The sequence below is a fragment of the Vulpes lagopus genome, chromosome 11 (assembly GCF_018345385.1).
Source record: "Vulpes lagopus strain Blue_001 chromosome 11, ASM1834538v1, whole genome shotgun sequence".
NCBI lineage: Eukaryota > Metazoa > Chordata > Mammalia > Carnivora > Canidae > Vulpes > Vulpes lagopus.
The window spans coordinates 77241639-77259655 of NC_054834.1; the positions used below are offsets into that span (position 1 = coordinate 77241639).

The following is an 18017-nucleotide window of genomic DNA, read 5'->3' on the forward strand; positions in this document are numbered from 1 at the left end:
CTCAGTAGTATGATCTCAGCAAGAGAGAGGAAGAGAAATTTTTCAAGACAATAGCCAGAGTCTTTGTAAACCCTAATCCAAGAATTGATGTCCCATCACTCCTGTCTTGTTCTATTTACTAGAAGCAAGTTAAGTCCAGAGAGCACATCCTGAGAGGGAAGGGATTTCACAAAGATGTGAACACCAAGAGGTGGAGATCACAGAAATCATTACTGGGGCCACCTACTAAAATATCCAAGTGGAGGTGTTGATCAGGGAATCAGACAGACAAATCTGGATTCCAGTGTGTTAATTCAGCTTGAAAATGTAGGTTTATCATAAATCACTGAAGACACATATTTAATATGGAACTGGATGAGAGCCCCTGGGAAATGATTGTAAATAGAGAAGAAAAGAGATCCAAGTACTCAGCTAGCACAGAGATAAGAGGATGATGAATTTGTAAGGAAGGAAGAGAAACAAAAAACCCAGAACCCTAATGAACAATTAAAGAAGAAGAAAACATTTGTACGAAAAAGAACTAAATCAAGTAAGATAAAAACTTTTGTTTCTGGGATACCTGGGTGGTTCAGCGGTTGAGCAACTGCCTTTGGCTCAGGGCCTGATCCCGGGGTCCTGGGACCGAGTCCTGCATCAGGCTCCCTGCAGTGAGCCTGCTTCTCCCTTTGCCTGTGTCTCTGCCTTTCTCTCAGTGTACCTCGCATGAATAAATAAATAAAATATTTTTTAAAACTTTTGTTTCCTAGGGGTATTTGGGGGGGGTCAGCAGAGGAGTCTTAACAAGCTTTTTATATTTTCAGATGCTTAGTGATTCTTGAATAGAACTTATATTTTACATCAGATTCTTGTTTCCATGCCTTGGATTGTCTTGTTTCCTGGAGAGAAAGGCATATATTCCAGAATGGAGAGGGAAGGCATATATTCCAGAATGAGAGCAGAGACAATTTCTATCCACTTTGCCAGGAAGGTTTGCCAGAAGCCTTGGTTTTCAGGGCAGCCTTTTTCCTTAAAGGAAGTTTCTCAACAGTTCACTGCACTGATTCTTTGTCCCCTCAGTGACCTGTGTTTGAATACTGGCTTCATCTCCCACAATATTGGAGGATTTTGGAGGGAACCAAGAAATGGATGGGACAGGCAAAAGTCCTATTGTGGAACCCTAATCCAAGGAATCAAAACAGGTAGTTTTGATTGTTACACAACAAGGAGACTGCAGAGCATATCAGCATAGCATAATCAGAGCCAGCACCCCCAGAACCCAGATGTACAAAAGGCAGTGGAAACTGGCAGGAGATCATTCATGGTGAGAAAACAGGCATCTCCCACAGCTTCCATCCTGGGAATGAGACAGATAATCCTCATGGCACCTTCACAGCACTCTTCTCATACCCTCTTGACGTCATCATTACTTTGTTGAGTGGCTCTTGCTATAAGCTGAACGTTTGTCTTCCCCCTAAATTCTTATGTTGAAAACTAATCTCCAATATGATAGCATTTGAAAGTGGAGCCTTTGGGAGGTGACTAGCTTGCTAATGAGGACAGAGCCCTCATGTATAGGATTAGAGCTCACATAAAAGGAACCCCAGAAAGGTCCCTGCCTCTTTCCCACCTTGGGGGACACAGCAACAAGAGAACCATCTACAAACCAGGAAGCCGGCACTCAGCAGACACTGAAACTGCTAGTGCCTTGGTCTTGGACTTAAACTTCCAGAATTGTGGGTAATAAATTTCCATTACTAGAAGCCATCTGGTCTGTGCTACTTTGTTATTACTGCAGCCCCAGTCAACTAAAATAGCTGTTTGTAAACCTGTACGTTTTCCTTCTATTCCCTTGTCTACCCTCGACCATATGCCTCATCTTCCACTGTGTGCAGAACTTTGAAATTTCTCCCAAAGTCCAAACTCTGTTTTTACCAAAAGAGCCTTTTTCTCTTCTTGTCCATTTTATTTACTTATTTTTGGTCTATGAAAATTTATTGTCATGTTTTTACCATCAGAGCTTAGGAGCTGGGTCTTTCCTTCTTGCTTTTGTCTACTGTTAAAAGAGAGCCATTGGCAACTTTGACAACTTTAAAGCAAACCCCGGATGTCACCAAAACATGACTTTTGAGGCCAAATGCAGCAACTAGAACCTCAGCATCAATAGAATTCAAACAACCACCATTGGGTGCAAAGCCTGTGATATTTATTTATTTATTTATTTATTTATTTATTTATTTATGCCATTCTTGATCTACTGGACACTGATGCACTTCCTGGTGGCAGAATTGGCTCTTTGGCTTCAACTCCTACTTCTTCCAGCACAATTCCCTTTGCATGGGAAACACCTCCAAATGGGCTTTTTTGCTAGTACTGTTCATGATGCCACTTCTGATCTCATCAGTGGGCTATGGAGCTTTCTGGCTGTACAAAGACTGCAGCACTTGCCCATCCTGCTGGTGCCATGGGCTGCACCAAAGAGACTTGGCAGTTTCTTAAAATCTTCTCTTCTATAATCTCATGGAAGTGCTAAAGTAAGTGTCCAGTAGTGGCTTATCTGTTGTTCCAAAATGTGCCCTGCTCCTTTACCATCATTATGTGTTATCCACCTTTCCAGAAACTCCCTTTCCCCACACTGTCACCCACCACTGCATTTTGTGAATCAGTCTTCACCATTCTGGTGCCCAGAGCACCTGCTCAGGAGAAAGTGATGTCATGAACACACACCTTTGTGTAACTTACTCAAAGCATTTGCTCCTCTCTTTCTCCCTTGTTGCTTCCTCGATTCTTCCATAGTACATTGAGCCTTTCTCTGTATATGTATCTTATAATATTGTCACATATCTGTCTTTTTCTCACTGATAATAAGACCTCCAAATGCCTTGTCTTCCACATTGCTGTATCCCTAGCACTAGCACAGAAAAGATTCTCAGTTGAAAATAGAGCTGCCCTACGACCCAGCAATTGCTCTACTGTGGATTTACCCCAAAGATACAGATGCAGTGAAAAACCGAGACACCTGCACCCTAATGTTTATAGCAGCAATGTCCACAATAGCCAAACTGGAAGGAGCCTTGGTGTCCATTGAAAGATGAATGAATAAAGAAGATGTGGTCTATATAGACAATGGGATATTATTCAGCCATCAGAAGAGACAAATACCCACCATTTGCTTCAATGGATGGAACTGGAGGGTATTATGCTGAGTGAAGTAAGTCAATCAGAGAAGGACAAACATATGGTTTCATTCATTCAGGGAATATAAAAAATAGTGAAAGGGAATAAAGGAGAAAGGAGAGAAAATGAGTGGGAAATATCAGTGAGGGTGACAGAACATGAGCGACTCCTAACTCTGGGAAACGAACAAGGGATGGTGGAAAGGGAGGTGGGTGGGGGTGACTGGGTGATGAGGGGGGGCACTTGACTGGATGAGCACTGGGTATTATACTATATGTTGGCAAGTTGAACTCCAATAAAAATATACAAAAAAATAAAAAAGAAAAGAAAAGATTCTCAAAAAAATGTTATATAAATGGGGGTACCTGGGTGGCTCAGTGGTTGAGCATCTGCCTTTGGCTCAGGTCATAATCCCAGGGTCCTGGGATCAAGTGCTGCACCAGGATCCCCGCAGGAAGCCTGCTTCTCCTTCTGCCTATGTTTCTGCCTCTCTCTCTCTCTCTCTCTCTGTCTCGAATAAATAAATAAAATCTAAAAAAAAAAAAGTTATACAAATGATCAGTACTCTGAGGAAAGAAAGTCCTATGTGAGTTTATAGCTTCTTTCCTCTTTGGCCATTCATCCCTGTCCCTCAATTCAAGGGACTGAGGTCATTGGAGGTTCTCTGTGTGATTAGGCCTAAGACAGAAGGTAAGTTAGCAAAAGTTAATGTTTACAGTGAAAAATCTACTTTTAAAAAATTTAGCCTAGGACTGTTTTCATTAACTCTCTCTCTCTTCCCCTTCCTCTTGTTTTTTTTTGAGGATCAAAATCCAACTTCCTTTAATCACTTTATCACTTTTTTCAAGATGAAAAATTTTAGATTTATAGAAAAAAGTCCCCAGATAGTACAGGGTGTTTCCATAGACCGACTGCACACCCAATTTCCCTTATCATGAACACCCTACCCAAGTACAGCGTATTCTCAAAATTAAGAAACCAATATTGCTACATCGTAGTTAAAGTCCACATTTTAGTCCCCATTTCTTTTGCTTTCATTTTTTTTCTGTTGCAAGATCCAATCCATAATACCACACTCTATTCAGTGGTTATGCCTTTTTAGGCTACTGTAGGCTGCAATGATTTTGCAGGCTTTTCTTGTTTTTGATGACCTTACATTTTTTAGGAGTACTGATCAAGAATTTGTAGAATAGTGGAATTTATCTGGAACTCTTCTCATAATTGTACTCAAGCTATGATTTTTAAGTAGTAAAAAAACAGATAAAGCATTATTATTATTGCATTTCAGCAATGGTATAGACTACTAGTATGACCCTACATTTGCACATTCTCTTTCTCTGTCAGTCTAGCTAAATACATGTCAATTGAATTATTCTTCTCAAAGAAACAACCTTGGGTTTTGTTGATGCTCCCTGTTTTTCTGTTCTCTGTTTTATTTGACTCTACTCTAATATTTATTATTGCCTTAGCTAGCTTTGTGTTGTGTTTGGTTTTCTTCTTCTAGTTCTTCAAGGTGTAAATTTAGGTCTTTTTAAAAAATAACTTCTTGTTTTTTAATATAGACATTAATAGCAATTTCCTTCTGAGAATTGTCTTCACTGCACCTCGTAAGTTTTGGTTATTTGTGTTTGGGTTTTTTTTTTAATTCATCTTTAAGTATTTCCTAATTTCCCTTGTGGTTTCTTTTTTGATTCCTTGGTTAACACTGTGTTGTTTAATTCTACACAAGTGTGATTCTTCCATTTTTCTTCTCTCTCTTTTTTTAAAAAAGATTTTATTTATTTATTTGAGAGAGAGAAAGATAGCAAGACAGAGCATGAAGGGGTCAGGGGGAAAGAGCAGAGAGCCCAATGTGAGACTCAATTCCAGGACCCTGAGATCATGACCTGAGCTGAAGGCAGATGCTTTACCAAATGAGCCACATATGTGCCCCCGTTTTTCTTCTTTATTGATTTCTACAGCCTTCTTCCATGGTGGTCTCAGAAGACATTTTATATGATTTCAATATTTTAAAATTTATTGAGACTGTTTTATGGCCTAACATACGATCTATCTTAGAGAATATTCCAAGTGCACTTGAGAAACTGGAGTGTTCTGTGTATACTTGTTAGATCTAGTTGACACGTAGTGCTACTTAAGGTCTCCTATTGTCTTACAGACCTTCTGTCTAGAGATTCTATCTATTATTGAAAGACGGATATTAAGTTTCCAATTATTATTTAGAAATATTTATTTCTTCTTTCATTTCTGTTCATTTCTGCTTCATATATTCTGGGTCTTCATTGTTTTGTGCCATATATGATTATAATTGCATCTTGTTACTGAATTGACAGTTTTATTAGTATGCAATGTTCTCCTCTGTCTCTTATAACAGTTCTGATTTAAAGTCTATTTTGTCTGATATTAGTATTGTCATAAATATTTCCAGTATTTTTAAAATGAAAAAATTAGGGGATCCCTCGGTGGCTCGGTGGTTTGGCGCCTGCCTTTGGCCCAGGGCGCGATCCTGGAGTCCCGGAATCAAGTCCTGCCTCGGGCTCCCTGCATGGAGCCTGCTTCTCCCTCTGCCTGTGTCTCTGCTTCTCTCTTTCTCTCTCTCTATCATAAATAAATAAATAAATCTTTAAAAAAATAAAATGAAAAAATTATCCTCCATCTACTTGTACCCCTGATCCCTCCCAAAATAAGAAACAAATAAACTACCAAGTGACAGAGCAAATCTCAAGTGACAGAGCAAATCTCAAAAGCAGGAGTTTGACATAAAAGCCCGTGTACCTACCAATTGTTCTGTCAAAATAATAACAGTAAATTACATGTGTGCTTTTTGCCAACTTATTTTGGATTGTTGTTCATGCCCTACGGGAACAGCTGGAGCAATTAATTTGATGGCCAGTAGGGCCAGCATTGGCTCCCCTTTCCATAGACCAAATGATGTATTCTCCTCTTTTTCCCTGGATCATTTATGAAGTCTTTGAAATTTTTGAAATGAAGACATTAAAACTGATGCCAGTCAGAAAAGACACATAAGAGATTACTATGAACATTTATGTGCCAACAAACTGTATAAAAAGAAAAAATGGATAAATTCCTAGAAATACTATCAAGACTGATTTGAACAAACCAATAACAACTAAGGATACTAAATCAGTAATCAAAAGAATTCCAAAAAAGAAAAGCCCAAAATCAGGTTATTTCACTGATAAATTCTAGAAAACATTTCAAGAATAATTAATGCCAATTTTTCTTAAACTCTTTCAAAAAATTGAAGGGGAGGGAACAACCCCAAATTCATTTTATGAGGCTACCATTATCTTGATACCAAAGTTAAATAAGGATACTACAAGAAAAGAAAACTGCAGAGCAATATTCCTGATAAATATAAATGTAAAAATGCTCAGAAAAATACTAGTAAAGTGAACTCAAAAGCACATTAAAAGATCCTATATCATCATCACTGGGATTCAAAGATGATTAGATATATGCAAATCAATAAATGTCATGCGTTATATCAAGAGAGTGAAAGCTAATCATATGATCATCTCAACAGATGCAGAAAAAACCCTTAACAAAATTCAACATCCTTTCATTATAGAAATGCTCAAAAGTAGATATAGAAAGAACATACCTTAACATAATAAAGGCCATATATAACAAACCAATAGCTAACATCATACTCAATGTGAAAGGTTGAAGTCTTTTTCTCTAAGTTACAACACAAGGTTGTTCATTCTTACCACTACCACTACCATTCAATATAGTACTGGATGTCCTAGCCAGGACAATCAGGCAAGAAGAGGTAATACAATACTTCAAAATCAGAAACAAAGAAATAAAAGTGTCCTTATTTGCAGATGACATGATCTTAAATATAGAAAATCCTAATAATTGAATAAAAATCTGTTAAGAACTAATCAACGAATTCAGTAAAGTTCCTGGATACAAATTCAACACAGAGAAATCAGTTTCATTTCTATTCACTAACAAAATATCTGAAATAGATACAAAGAAAACTATTCCATTTATAATAGCATCAAAAAAACCACAAAATACTTAGGAATAAAATTATCCAAGGAGGTGAGAAATCTGTACACTGAAAATTATAAGACTTGATAAATGAAAATGAAGAACATACAAACAAATGAAAAGATATACCATGTTTATAGATCAGAAAAATTAACATTAAAAAAATCATACTATTTGAAAGGATCTATAGATCAATGCAATCTTTATCAAAATTCCAAAGGCGTAGTTCACTGAGTTAGAAAAAACAACCCTAAAACTTATATGGAACCACAAAAGATCAGGAATAGTCAAAGCAATCCTGAGACAGAACAAAGACAGAAGAATCACTTCCTGATTGCAAATACTCTACAAGCTATAGTAATTAAAACAGTATGGTATTGGCATAAAAATAGACACACAGACCAATAGAACAGAGTAGAGAGCCAGAAATAAGCCCCCATCTATACTGTCACAAAATATTGACAAGGGAGCCAAGAATACTTAATGGGGAAAGGACAACTTTCAATAAACAAAAAACTGGAATTACCACACATAGAAGAATGAAATTGGACCCTCACTACTCAGAGAAATTAACTCAAAATGACATGAAGAAATGGAAAATCTGAATAGATGATGGCTAGTAAGGAGGTTGAAACAGTAATCAAAAACCTCCTAACAGGGATCCCTGGGTGGCGCAGCGGTTTAGCGCCTGCCTTTGGCCCAGGGCACGATCCTGGAGACCCGGGATCGAATCCCACGTCGGGCTCCCAGTGCATCGAGCCTGCTTCTGTCTCTGCCTCTCTCTCTCTCTCTCTCTCTCTCTCTGTGGTGACTATCATAAATAAATAAAAATTAAAAAAAAAAAACCTCCCAACAAACAAAAGTGTCCTGGACCAGACAGCTTCACTGGCAAATTCTACCAGACATTCAAAGAAGATATAATACCTATCTATCTCAAAGTCTTCCAAAAATTGAAGAAAAAGGAAAACTTCTAATCATATTTTATGAGGCCAGCATTACTCTGATACCACAACTAGACAAAGACAACACGCACAAAAATTACAGGCCTATATCCCTGATGAATATAAATGTAAAAATCCTCAATAGAATACTACCAAACAGATTCCAACAATACATCAAAAGAACCATACATCACCATCAACAGGGATTTATACCAGGGTTCAACAATGTAAACCATCAATGTGATACAACAAATTAAGAAAATGAAAGATAAAAATCAAATGATCATCTCAATAGGTGTATAAAAAGCATTTGACAAAATTCCACATCAATTTATGATAAAAATTCTCAACAAAGTGGGTTTAGAGGGAATGTATCTCAATATAACAAAGGCCACACATGACAATCCTACAACTAATGTCATACTCAGTGGTGACATGGTACTATATATAGAAAATCCTAAAAATCTAGCAGAAAACTCTTAAAACCAATAAGCGAATTTCGTGAAGTTGCAGAACACAAAATCAATATACAGAAATTTGTGGCATTTCTATATACTAATAACAAAGCACCAGAAAGAGAAATCAAGAAGACTCATTTATAATCTCATTTATAATTGCATCAAAAAGAATAAGGTATCTAGGAATAAATTTAAGCAAAGAAGTGAAAGACCTATATACTGAAAATTATAAGACACTGATGAAAGAAAATGAAGAAGCACAAATAAATGGAAAGATATTCCGTGCTTATGGATTGCAAGAATTAATATTATAATGTCCATACTACCCAAATGGAGCTACAAATTCAGTGTAACATTGTCAAAATTCCAATGGCATAATTCACAAAACTAGAAAAAAGTAATTCTAAAATTTTTATGGAACCACAAAAGATCCTGAATAGCCAAGCAACAAACGAAAAACTGGACAGCCATGTGCAAAAGAATGAAACCAGACCACTATCTTATCCCATACACAAAAATTAACTCAAAATTGATTGATGACTTGAATAGAATACCTGAGGCTATAAAATTCCTGGAAGAAAACATAGGCAGTAAAAAGCCTCTTGATATCAGTCTTGGCAATGTCCTCATGGCTCTCACTCCAAAGGAAAGGGAAACAAAAGCAAAAATAAACAAATGGCACTAAGTCAAATTGAAAAATTTCTCCATAGCAAAGGAAATAATCAACAGAATGAAAAGGTATATATACTCTTTATCAGGGTGAAGAAGTTGCTTCTATTGCTTACTGAGCATTTTTACCCTGAAAGGATTTCAAATATTAAATGTTTTTGTGTGTCTATTGACATGATTGTCTGGTTTTTTAACATTCTTTCTATTAATATCCTATATTATATTACTTAAATGTATTGATTAAACCAATTTTGTACTTCTTGGATTAATAGCACTTAATTGTGATTTATAATCCTTCTGTATGCTGGTAGATTTAGTGTGCTAGTATTTTGCTGAAGTTTTTTGCATCTACACTCCAAAAGGAAACTTCTCTGAAATAATCAACAAAATGAAAAGACAATCTATAGAACGGGAGAAAATATTAGCAAACCATACATCAGTCATGGAGTTAGTATCCAAAATATATAAATAACTCATACAACTCATAACAAAAAAAAGGTGTCAATCCAATTTTAAAAAGAGCAGAGGAACTAGACAGACATTTTTCCAAAGAATTCATTCAAATGGCCAACAGATGCATGAAAATATGCTCAACATCATTAATCATCAGGGAAATTTATTTATTTATTTATTTTTTAAATTTTTTTATTTATTTATGATAGTCACACAGAGATAGAGAGAGAGGCAGAGACACAGGCAGAGGGAGAAGCAGGCTCCATGCACCGGGAGCCCGACGTGGGATTCGATCCCGGGTCTCCAGGATCGTGCCCTGGGCCAAAGGCAGGCGCCAAACCACTGCACCACCCAGGGATCCCCATCAGGGAAATTTAAATCAAAACTACAATGAGATATCTCCTCATACTTGCAAGAATAGTTATCATCAAGAAAACAAAAGATAACAAGTGTTGGTGAGGATGAGGAGAAAAAGGAACACTTGTACACTATAGGTGGGAATAAAAATTGGTGCATTGACTATAGAAAACAGTATGAAGTTTCTTTCAAAAGTTAAAAATGGAATTACTATAGGATCCAGTAATCCAACTTCTGAGTTAGATATCTGAAGGAAATGGAAAATGTTGAAGAGATAAGTGCACCTCCCTCCATGTCTATTGCAGCATTATTCAAAATAGTCAAGATATGGAAAAACCTAAGTGTTCATCAGTGGATGAATGGGTATTGAAAATGTGGTGTGTGTGTGTGTGTGTGTGTGTGTGTGTGTGTGTGTAACAGACTAATAATGTTCAGGCATAAGAAAGAAAGAAATCCTGCCATTTGCAATAACATGCATGGACCTTGAGGACATTATGCTAAGTGAGATGAGAAAGAGAAAGACAAATACACTATGATATCACTTATATGTGGAATCTTAAAAAGCCAAACTCGTAAAAACAGAGAGTAGAATGGTGATTGCCAAGGGCTGGGGTGGGAGTTGAGGGGATTAGATAAAAGTCATTTAAAGGCACAGACTTGCAATTAGTAGATAAGTAAGTTCTGAAGATCTAATGCAGAGCATAGTAATTAGTCAACTGGACCATAAATTTCAAAGTTGCTAAGAGACTAGATCTTAATTGTTTTCACCACAAAAAAGGAAGCATAATTATGTGACATAATAGAGGTGTTAGCTAACATTATACTGCAAATCACACTGCAATATACAATGTATCTAATCAACACATTGTACACCTTAAATTTACACAGTGTTATATGTCAATTTATACTTCAATTAAAAAAAAGAAAAAGAAATTGGTCTGTCTTAGTCCATTTGGGCTACTGTAACAGAATAACACATACTGGTATCATTTCCCAAAATCACCTCCCAAAGGTCCCAACTCCAAATATTGTCACATTGGAGATTAGGTTTCAACATGAATTTGAATGTTCAACAAACACTCAGTATATAGCATTCCACCCCTGACCCTTCAAAATTCATGTCTTTCTTCCATGTAAAATACATTCATTCCATCCAACAGCCCCAAAAGTCTTAACTCATTCCAACATCAACTTTAAAGTCCAAAGCCTCGGGATGCCTGAGTGGCTCAGCGGTTGGGCACCTACCTTTGGCTCAGGTTGTGATTCTGGGATCCAGGATTGAGTCCTACATCAGGCTCCCTGCATGGAGCCTGCTTCTCCCTCTGCCTGTCTCTCTCTCTCTCTCTCTCTCTCTCTCTCTCTCAGTCTGTGTCTCTCATGAATGAATAAATAAATCTTAAAAAAAAAAAAGTCCAAAGCCTCAACTAAATATCATCTAAATCAGGTATGGGTGATACTCAAGATATGATTCATTCTGAGGCAAATTGCTCTCCAGAGGGACGCCTGGGTGGTTCAGCGGTTGAGCCTTTGGTTCAGGGCATGATCCCACAATCCCAGGATCAAGTCCCACATCGGGCTCCTTACAGGGAGCTTGCTTCTCCTGCTTGTGTCTCTGCCGCTCTCTCTCTCTGTCTCTCATGAATAAATAAATAAAATCTTTAAAAAAAATTGCTCTCCAGTTGTGGTCCTATGAAATCCACATGCATTGTGCTTCCAAAATATAATGATGGAAAAAATTAAAAAAAAAAAAAAAAAGGGATCCCTGGGTGGCGCAGCGGTTTGGCGCCTGCCTTTGGCCCAGGGCGCGATCCTGGAGACCCGGGATCGAATCCCACATCAGGCTCCCGGTGCATGGAGCCTGCTTCTCCCTCCGCCTGTGTCTCTGCCTCTCTCTCTCTCTCTCTCTCTCTCTCTGTGACTATCATAAATAAATTTTAAAAAAATTAAAAAAAAAAAACAAAATATAATGATGGGACAAGCATAGGATAGACATTCCCAATGAAGAGAGAACTGGGAAAGAAGAAAGGAGTGATAGGCCCTGACTAAAGTTCAAAACCTAATAAGGCAAATTCCATTAGACCTTAAGATTCAAGAATAATTCTTGGGACACCTAGGTGGCTCAGCGGTTGAGCATCTGCCTTTGGCTCAGAAAGTGATCCTGGGATCTGGGATCAAGTCCCACATCGGGGTCCTTGTGAGGCGTCTGCATCTCCCTCTGCCTATGTCTCTGCTTCTCTCTTTCTCTCCCTCTCTCTCTCTCATGAATAAATTAATAAATCTTTTTTTTAAAAAAGAATAATTCTTTGGCTCAATGCTTTGCCTTCTGGACCCACTGGGATAGTCCTACTCCTATAGTTTTGCTGGGCAGGGATTGGATCCCAAGCTGCAGGCAGCCCTTCCCTCATGGTTTTGGGCAATCCCTCCCCCACAGTATCTCTGTTCTTGGGCCTCACCTCCATGGTAGTTCTCTGTGTGGGCTCTGCAGCTCTCCAGTTGTCTGGGGTTGAGTCGTAAACCTATAGCTCTAACAGGAGGCTGCGACCTTTGAAATAAGGTGGAGACAGCCATACTCCCATGGCTCTGCTGGGCCTAGCCTAGGCCCCACCAGAGGCCATCAGAGCCATACCTGGCATGGCCAAGAAGCTCAGTGCTGGAATGCTAGGAGTTGAGTCCTCAATACCTGGTGGCATCAGGTACCAGCATATCCTGTATTAGGAGCAGCAGTTCTGATGATCTGGATCACCTTGAAGGTTGTCTTAGACAATAGCTTCTAGCGTCTGTTGAGATGGCTGACCCACATAACTCCTTATCAAACATTCACTTGGCCACACACCTATTCTCTTTCAATGGTGCGCTCCCATTTTTTAAAAAAATACAGGCAGGCGAAGGATTTTCAGACCTTTAAGTTTTGCTTCTTTTCTGCTTAATGATCCTATATGTAAGTCTGTTCTCTTTTCCCACATTTTGCTATCAGCAGTCAGGAGAAGCCATGCCTCACCCTTACCCTCAGTACTTTGCTTAGAAATAGCTTCAGCTCAATAGCCAACTTCATCACCCCCAAGTTCTACTTTCCAGAAAACACTACAACACAAACACCATTCAGCCAAGTTCTTTGAATGGCCTTTAAAGTAAGAATGGCCTTTCCTCCCATTTTTAATGACATGTTCTTCATATCCCCCTGAGACCTCACCAGCATGCCTTGTACCATCCATACTTCTATCAACATTCTGTTCAGAATCACTTAGGTATTCTCTAAAATTGATATTTTCTCTAAGCTGTCCTCTTTTCTCATTAAAAATCTATTCGCAGCAATGTAGACTTCTGCTAGCTTGCCCCTCAAAACTCCTCCAGCCTCTCCCCATTACCCTGCTCCAAAGCCACATGCACATTTCTAGTATTTGTCACAGTGGCCTCACTTCTCAGTAACAATTTCTGTTCAGATACTGTAACAGAAGTACCATGGCTTATACACAGCAGAAATCTCTTTCTTACAGTTCTGGAGGCTGGGAAGTCTTCTAAATTGCCAGCTGATGCAGTGTCTGGTGAGACCCCATTCCTGGTTCATAGTCACTTTCTCTCTGTGTCTTCATGTAGAGAAAGGGGTGAGGGGGCTTTCTGGAGTCCCTTTTATAAGAGAACTAACCTTTTTCTTTAAAGATTTTATTTATTTATTTATTTATTTATTTATTTATTTATTCATTCATTCATTCATTCATTCATTCATTCAACAGAGAGAGAGAGAGAGAACAAGCAGGGGGAGTGGCAGGCAGAGGCAGAAGGAGAGGGAGAAACAGGCTTCTCAATAAGCAAGGAGCCCAAAGCAGAGCTCTATCTTAAGACCCTGAGATCAGCACCACAGCAGGAACACAGAGTCAGTGGCTTAATGGACTGAGCCACTCAAGTGCCCCTGAGTTCATTTCTTTTTAAGTGTTTGGTGGAATTCCCCCCAGTCAAGCTCCATGGGCCTCAGCTTTTCTTTGTGAAAAGTTTTTAAATTACTATTTCAACACCTCTCCTTTTTTTTTTTTTAAGATTTTATTTATTTATTCATGAGAGACACAGAGAGAGAGACAGAGCACAGGCAGAGAGAGAAGCAGGCTCCATGCAGGGAGCCCAATGCAGGACCCAATCCTGGGACCCTAGGATCTTGCCCTGGGCTGAAGGCAGATGTCCAACTGCTGCCCAGGAGTCCCAACGTCTTTCGTTTTCATAGGCTTATTGAAATTTTCTATTTCTTCTCTATGTCAGTTTTAGTAGATCTTCTCTTTTTAGGAATTTGCCCATTTCATCAGTGATCTTATTGCTTGGCATCCAGTTGTTCAGAGCATTTCCTCTCTCCTCACTTTTATTTATGATTTTAGATATTTGAGTCTTTTCTTGTTTTCCCTTCTATTTTGTTCATCTTTTCAAAGATGAATACTATGTATTCATCTATATATAGTATATATGTATAGTATACTACTATACATGTATAGTATACTACTATGGTTTCATTGACTTTTCTCTATTGTTTTTCTATTTTGTCTTTTTTATTTTTGTATCAATATTTTTTATTTTGTTTTGTTTTTTATATGTATATTTTTTATTGGAGTTCAATTTGCCAACAAATATTTATGTATTCTGTCTAATATTTTCTGTGCACTTTCTGTAGGACATAAAACTATATAGAGATAATAAGTGAGGAGTTTATGACCTATGCCTTAAGCTGTTTAGAATCAAGTGTGAAGGGGTGCCTGGGTGGCTCAGCAGTTGAGCATCTGCCTTCAGCTCAGCGTGTGATCCCAGTCTGGGATTGATTCCCTCATCGGGCTCCCTGCGAGGAGCTTGCTTCTCCCTGTGTCTGTGTCTCTTCCTCTCTCTGTGTGTCTGTCATGAATAAATGGATAAAATCTTGGGATTTTTTTGTTTTTTTGTATATTTTTTATTGGAGTTCGATTTGCCAACATACAGCATAACACCCAGTGCTCATCCCGTCAAGTGCCTCCCTCAGTGCCCGTCACGCAGTCACCCCATCCCCTTACCTACCTCCCCTTCCCCCACCCCTTGTTCGCTTCCCAGAGTTGGGAATCTCTCATGTTTTGTCACCCTCTTTGATTTTTCCCACTCATTTTCTTTCATTTACCCTGTAATGCCTTTCACTATTTTTATTATCTTCTTTCTGGTTGCTTTGGGTTGCACTTTCTCTTTGTTTTTTTAATTTCAAAGATTGAAGGTTAAGTTATTGATTTGCACCTTTTTTTCAGCATTCATTGCTATATATTTTCTCTGAGCACAGTTTTAGTGCATTTCATAAGTTTTAGTATGTTGTGCTCTCATTTTCATTAATTTCAAAGAATTTTCCAATTTCCTTGTTATTTCCCCTCTAGCTAATGGCTAAGCACATTTCTTAGTCTCCACGTATCTGTGAATCTCTCAAAATTTATTTTCTAATTTAATTCTGTTGGATTTCTAATTTAATTCTGTTGCAGTCAGAGAACGTACTTTGTGTTATTTCAGTCCTTTACTATGTATAAAGGCTTCTTTAAATGGCTAATCTATAATCTATTCCAGAGAATGCTTCATGTGTTTTTGAGAATATTGTGATGTATCAGGGAAAGTGTTGTTATATTTGTTAGGTCTAGTGGGTTTATGGGATTAAGTTTTCTGTGCCCTTGCTGATATTTAGCCTAAGTGTCCTCTCTAAGTGGGTTATGGAAGCTTCCAGCTATTATTGTTGCATTTTCTATTTCTCCCTTCCATGTTGTCAATTTTTCTTCGTGTGTTTTAGGGTTCTTCATGCCTTTTAGTCTCTGATTAATAATTATTATATCTTCCTAATGAATTGACCTGTTTATCATTCTAAAATGTCCCTCTTTTGCCTTATTTGTTGTCTTGAAGTCTATTTTTGTAATATTTGTACAGTCATATCACCTGTCTTGTAGCTGCTGTTTGAATGGTATGTCTTTTTTACATCTTGTTAATTACCATCAATCTGTATATTTCAATCAAAAGTATATTTTCTGTAAGACAGCATGTAGCTGGGTATTGTTTTTATCCATTTTGATTAAGTTATAATGTTATTGATATGGCTGGAATCACATCAATTACTGTCCTTCTCTTTTCTTTTCTTTTCTTTTTTTATGTCTCCTGACTCTTCTGTTCCTCTGATTCCTCTTTCTAAATCACCTTTTGTTTTGAGCAAATATTTCTAGTGTATCAATAAATTAATTTAAGGAGTTTGAACCATGTTTTTTCCTCAGTGGTTTCTCAGAAGTAGCTCTAGAGCTTACAGTACTTGTCATAACCTATCAGAAATGATTTTATGTTTCTTACCATTGGATTCCAATATGACATAGAAACTTCACTCTGCTGTAACTCTATTTCTTCCCTTAACCATATTTGTGCTATTGCTATTATTAGGCATACTCATATGGTTTTTTAATGATTTTGTTTGTTTATTTGAAGGGGAGGGGCAGTGAGAGGGAGAGAGAGAATCTCAAGCAGACTCCCCACTAAGCATGGATCCCAACTTGGAGCTCAATCTCACAACTCTGAGATCATGACCTGAGTTGAAATCAAGACTTGGATGCCTAACCGACTGAGCCACCCAGATGCCCCGGGGCATACTAATATATTAATAGAATACACTTTTCACAGTCTAAAATTGTTACTCTGTGCCTTCTTTCCTATTTACAAGATACATGCAATTAAAGAGACTGGATGCAGTCCATCTCCCTCAGGATCAGAACCCTCTTCCTTTCTTAAGGAAAGCCCTGTACCAACACCCCAGCAAACTAGCAGTATCTGTAGGTGGTGTACCTATGAACGCCTTTTTAAAACTGTTTTCTCTTGGGATGCCTAGGTAGCTTAGAGGTTAAGCGCCTGGCTTTGGCCCAGGTGTGATCCTAGGATTGAGTTCCACATCAGGCTCCCTGCATGAAGTCTGCTACTCTCTCTGCCTATGTCTCTGCCTCTCTCTCTGTGTGTGTCTCATGAATAAGTAAATAAAATCTAAGAAAATAAAAAAAACTATTTTCTGTCAATAAATAAGTTCCATAATTTAAAATGTTTAAATATAAAGAATAGAACAGGAGGGAGAATAAGAAGCAGAGTAACTCATTGAGTTTTGTAACAAAATAGAGAAAGGTGATGAAGGGGGAGAAATTAACAGGTACTCATGAGGGTCCAGTCTTTGAATAGACGTGAGGAAGTGACACCTTTTTGTGAAAATGAAGGGGTTGGGTTTGGGCAGGAGAAGATCATGCTGTGCAATAGGAAAAATGACAGGGTTTGAGGATAAAGATAAAAGTAAGAAGTGAGGTTCTCCTCTGCTACTTTCCCCTCATTGACCTAAATAACTGGATTCCCGGCAGTGAGTACACACACAGAAGAGGCAGTGTTACAAGTTTGCGGAGAGAGGACTGGGTATGGAAACTGGTCCTCCTCTAAATTCAGAGTGTACATTTATCTGGAAGGATAGTAAGATTGCCAGTGATTTTCAAGGGTTCACTTGGTATTTCTAGTTTCACATCTACTGAGAAAATGAGCAACTACATTCACAGACTTGAGTCCAAAATACAAAATGAAGAAAAGTTACTTCAAACAGCATAGCCAAGTCCCCAGAGTTGTATTAGGTGGGACATGGCAGTTTCAAAAGGCATGGATGAGACAGGATTGGCATCCTGCTCAGTGTCCTCCCTGACCCCGTGGAATTTCCAGTCTCACAGAGAAGAGCTTATACAAGTGAGGCCAGTCTACTCAGAATTTTTTTTCATTGTGGAGGGTGAGATTCAAGGAGCCTTTGAGTGATCCCCGGCCTTAGCTTTGGTATCCCCAGAGGGATACCTTGGTAGGTATGACAGCTTGATTCAAGGAGGGGTCTAATGAAGGCCTGAGGCAAGATGGATCAGGGCTAGGGGTACTCCACAAGCTGAAGTGAGAAGCCATTGGTAGGAATGGGCGCCTAGCCAGTTTGGCGGGATCT

General features: G+C 38.3%; 1 pseudogene; it reads right to left on the reverse strand.

The window, feature by feature from the left end:
* Positions 1-1997: 1997 nt before the first annotated feature.
* On the reverse strand, positions 1998-2428 carry LOC121471487 (annotated as a pseudogene).
* Positions 2429-18017: the final 15589 nt, after the last annotated feature.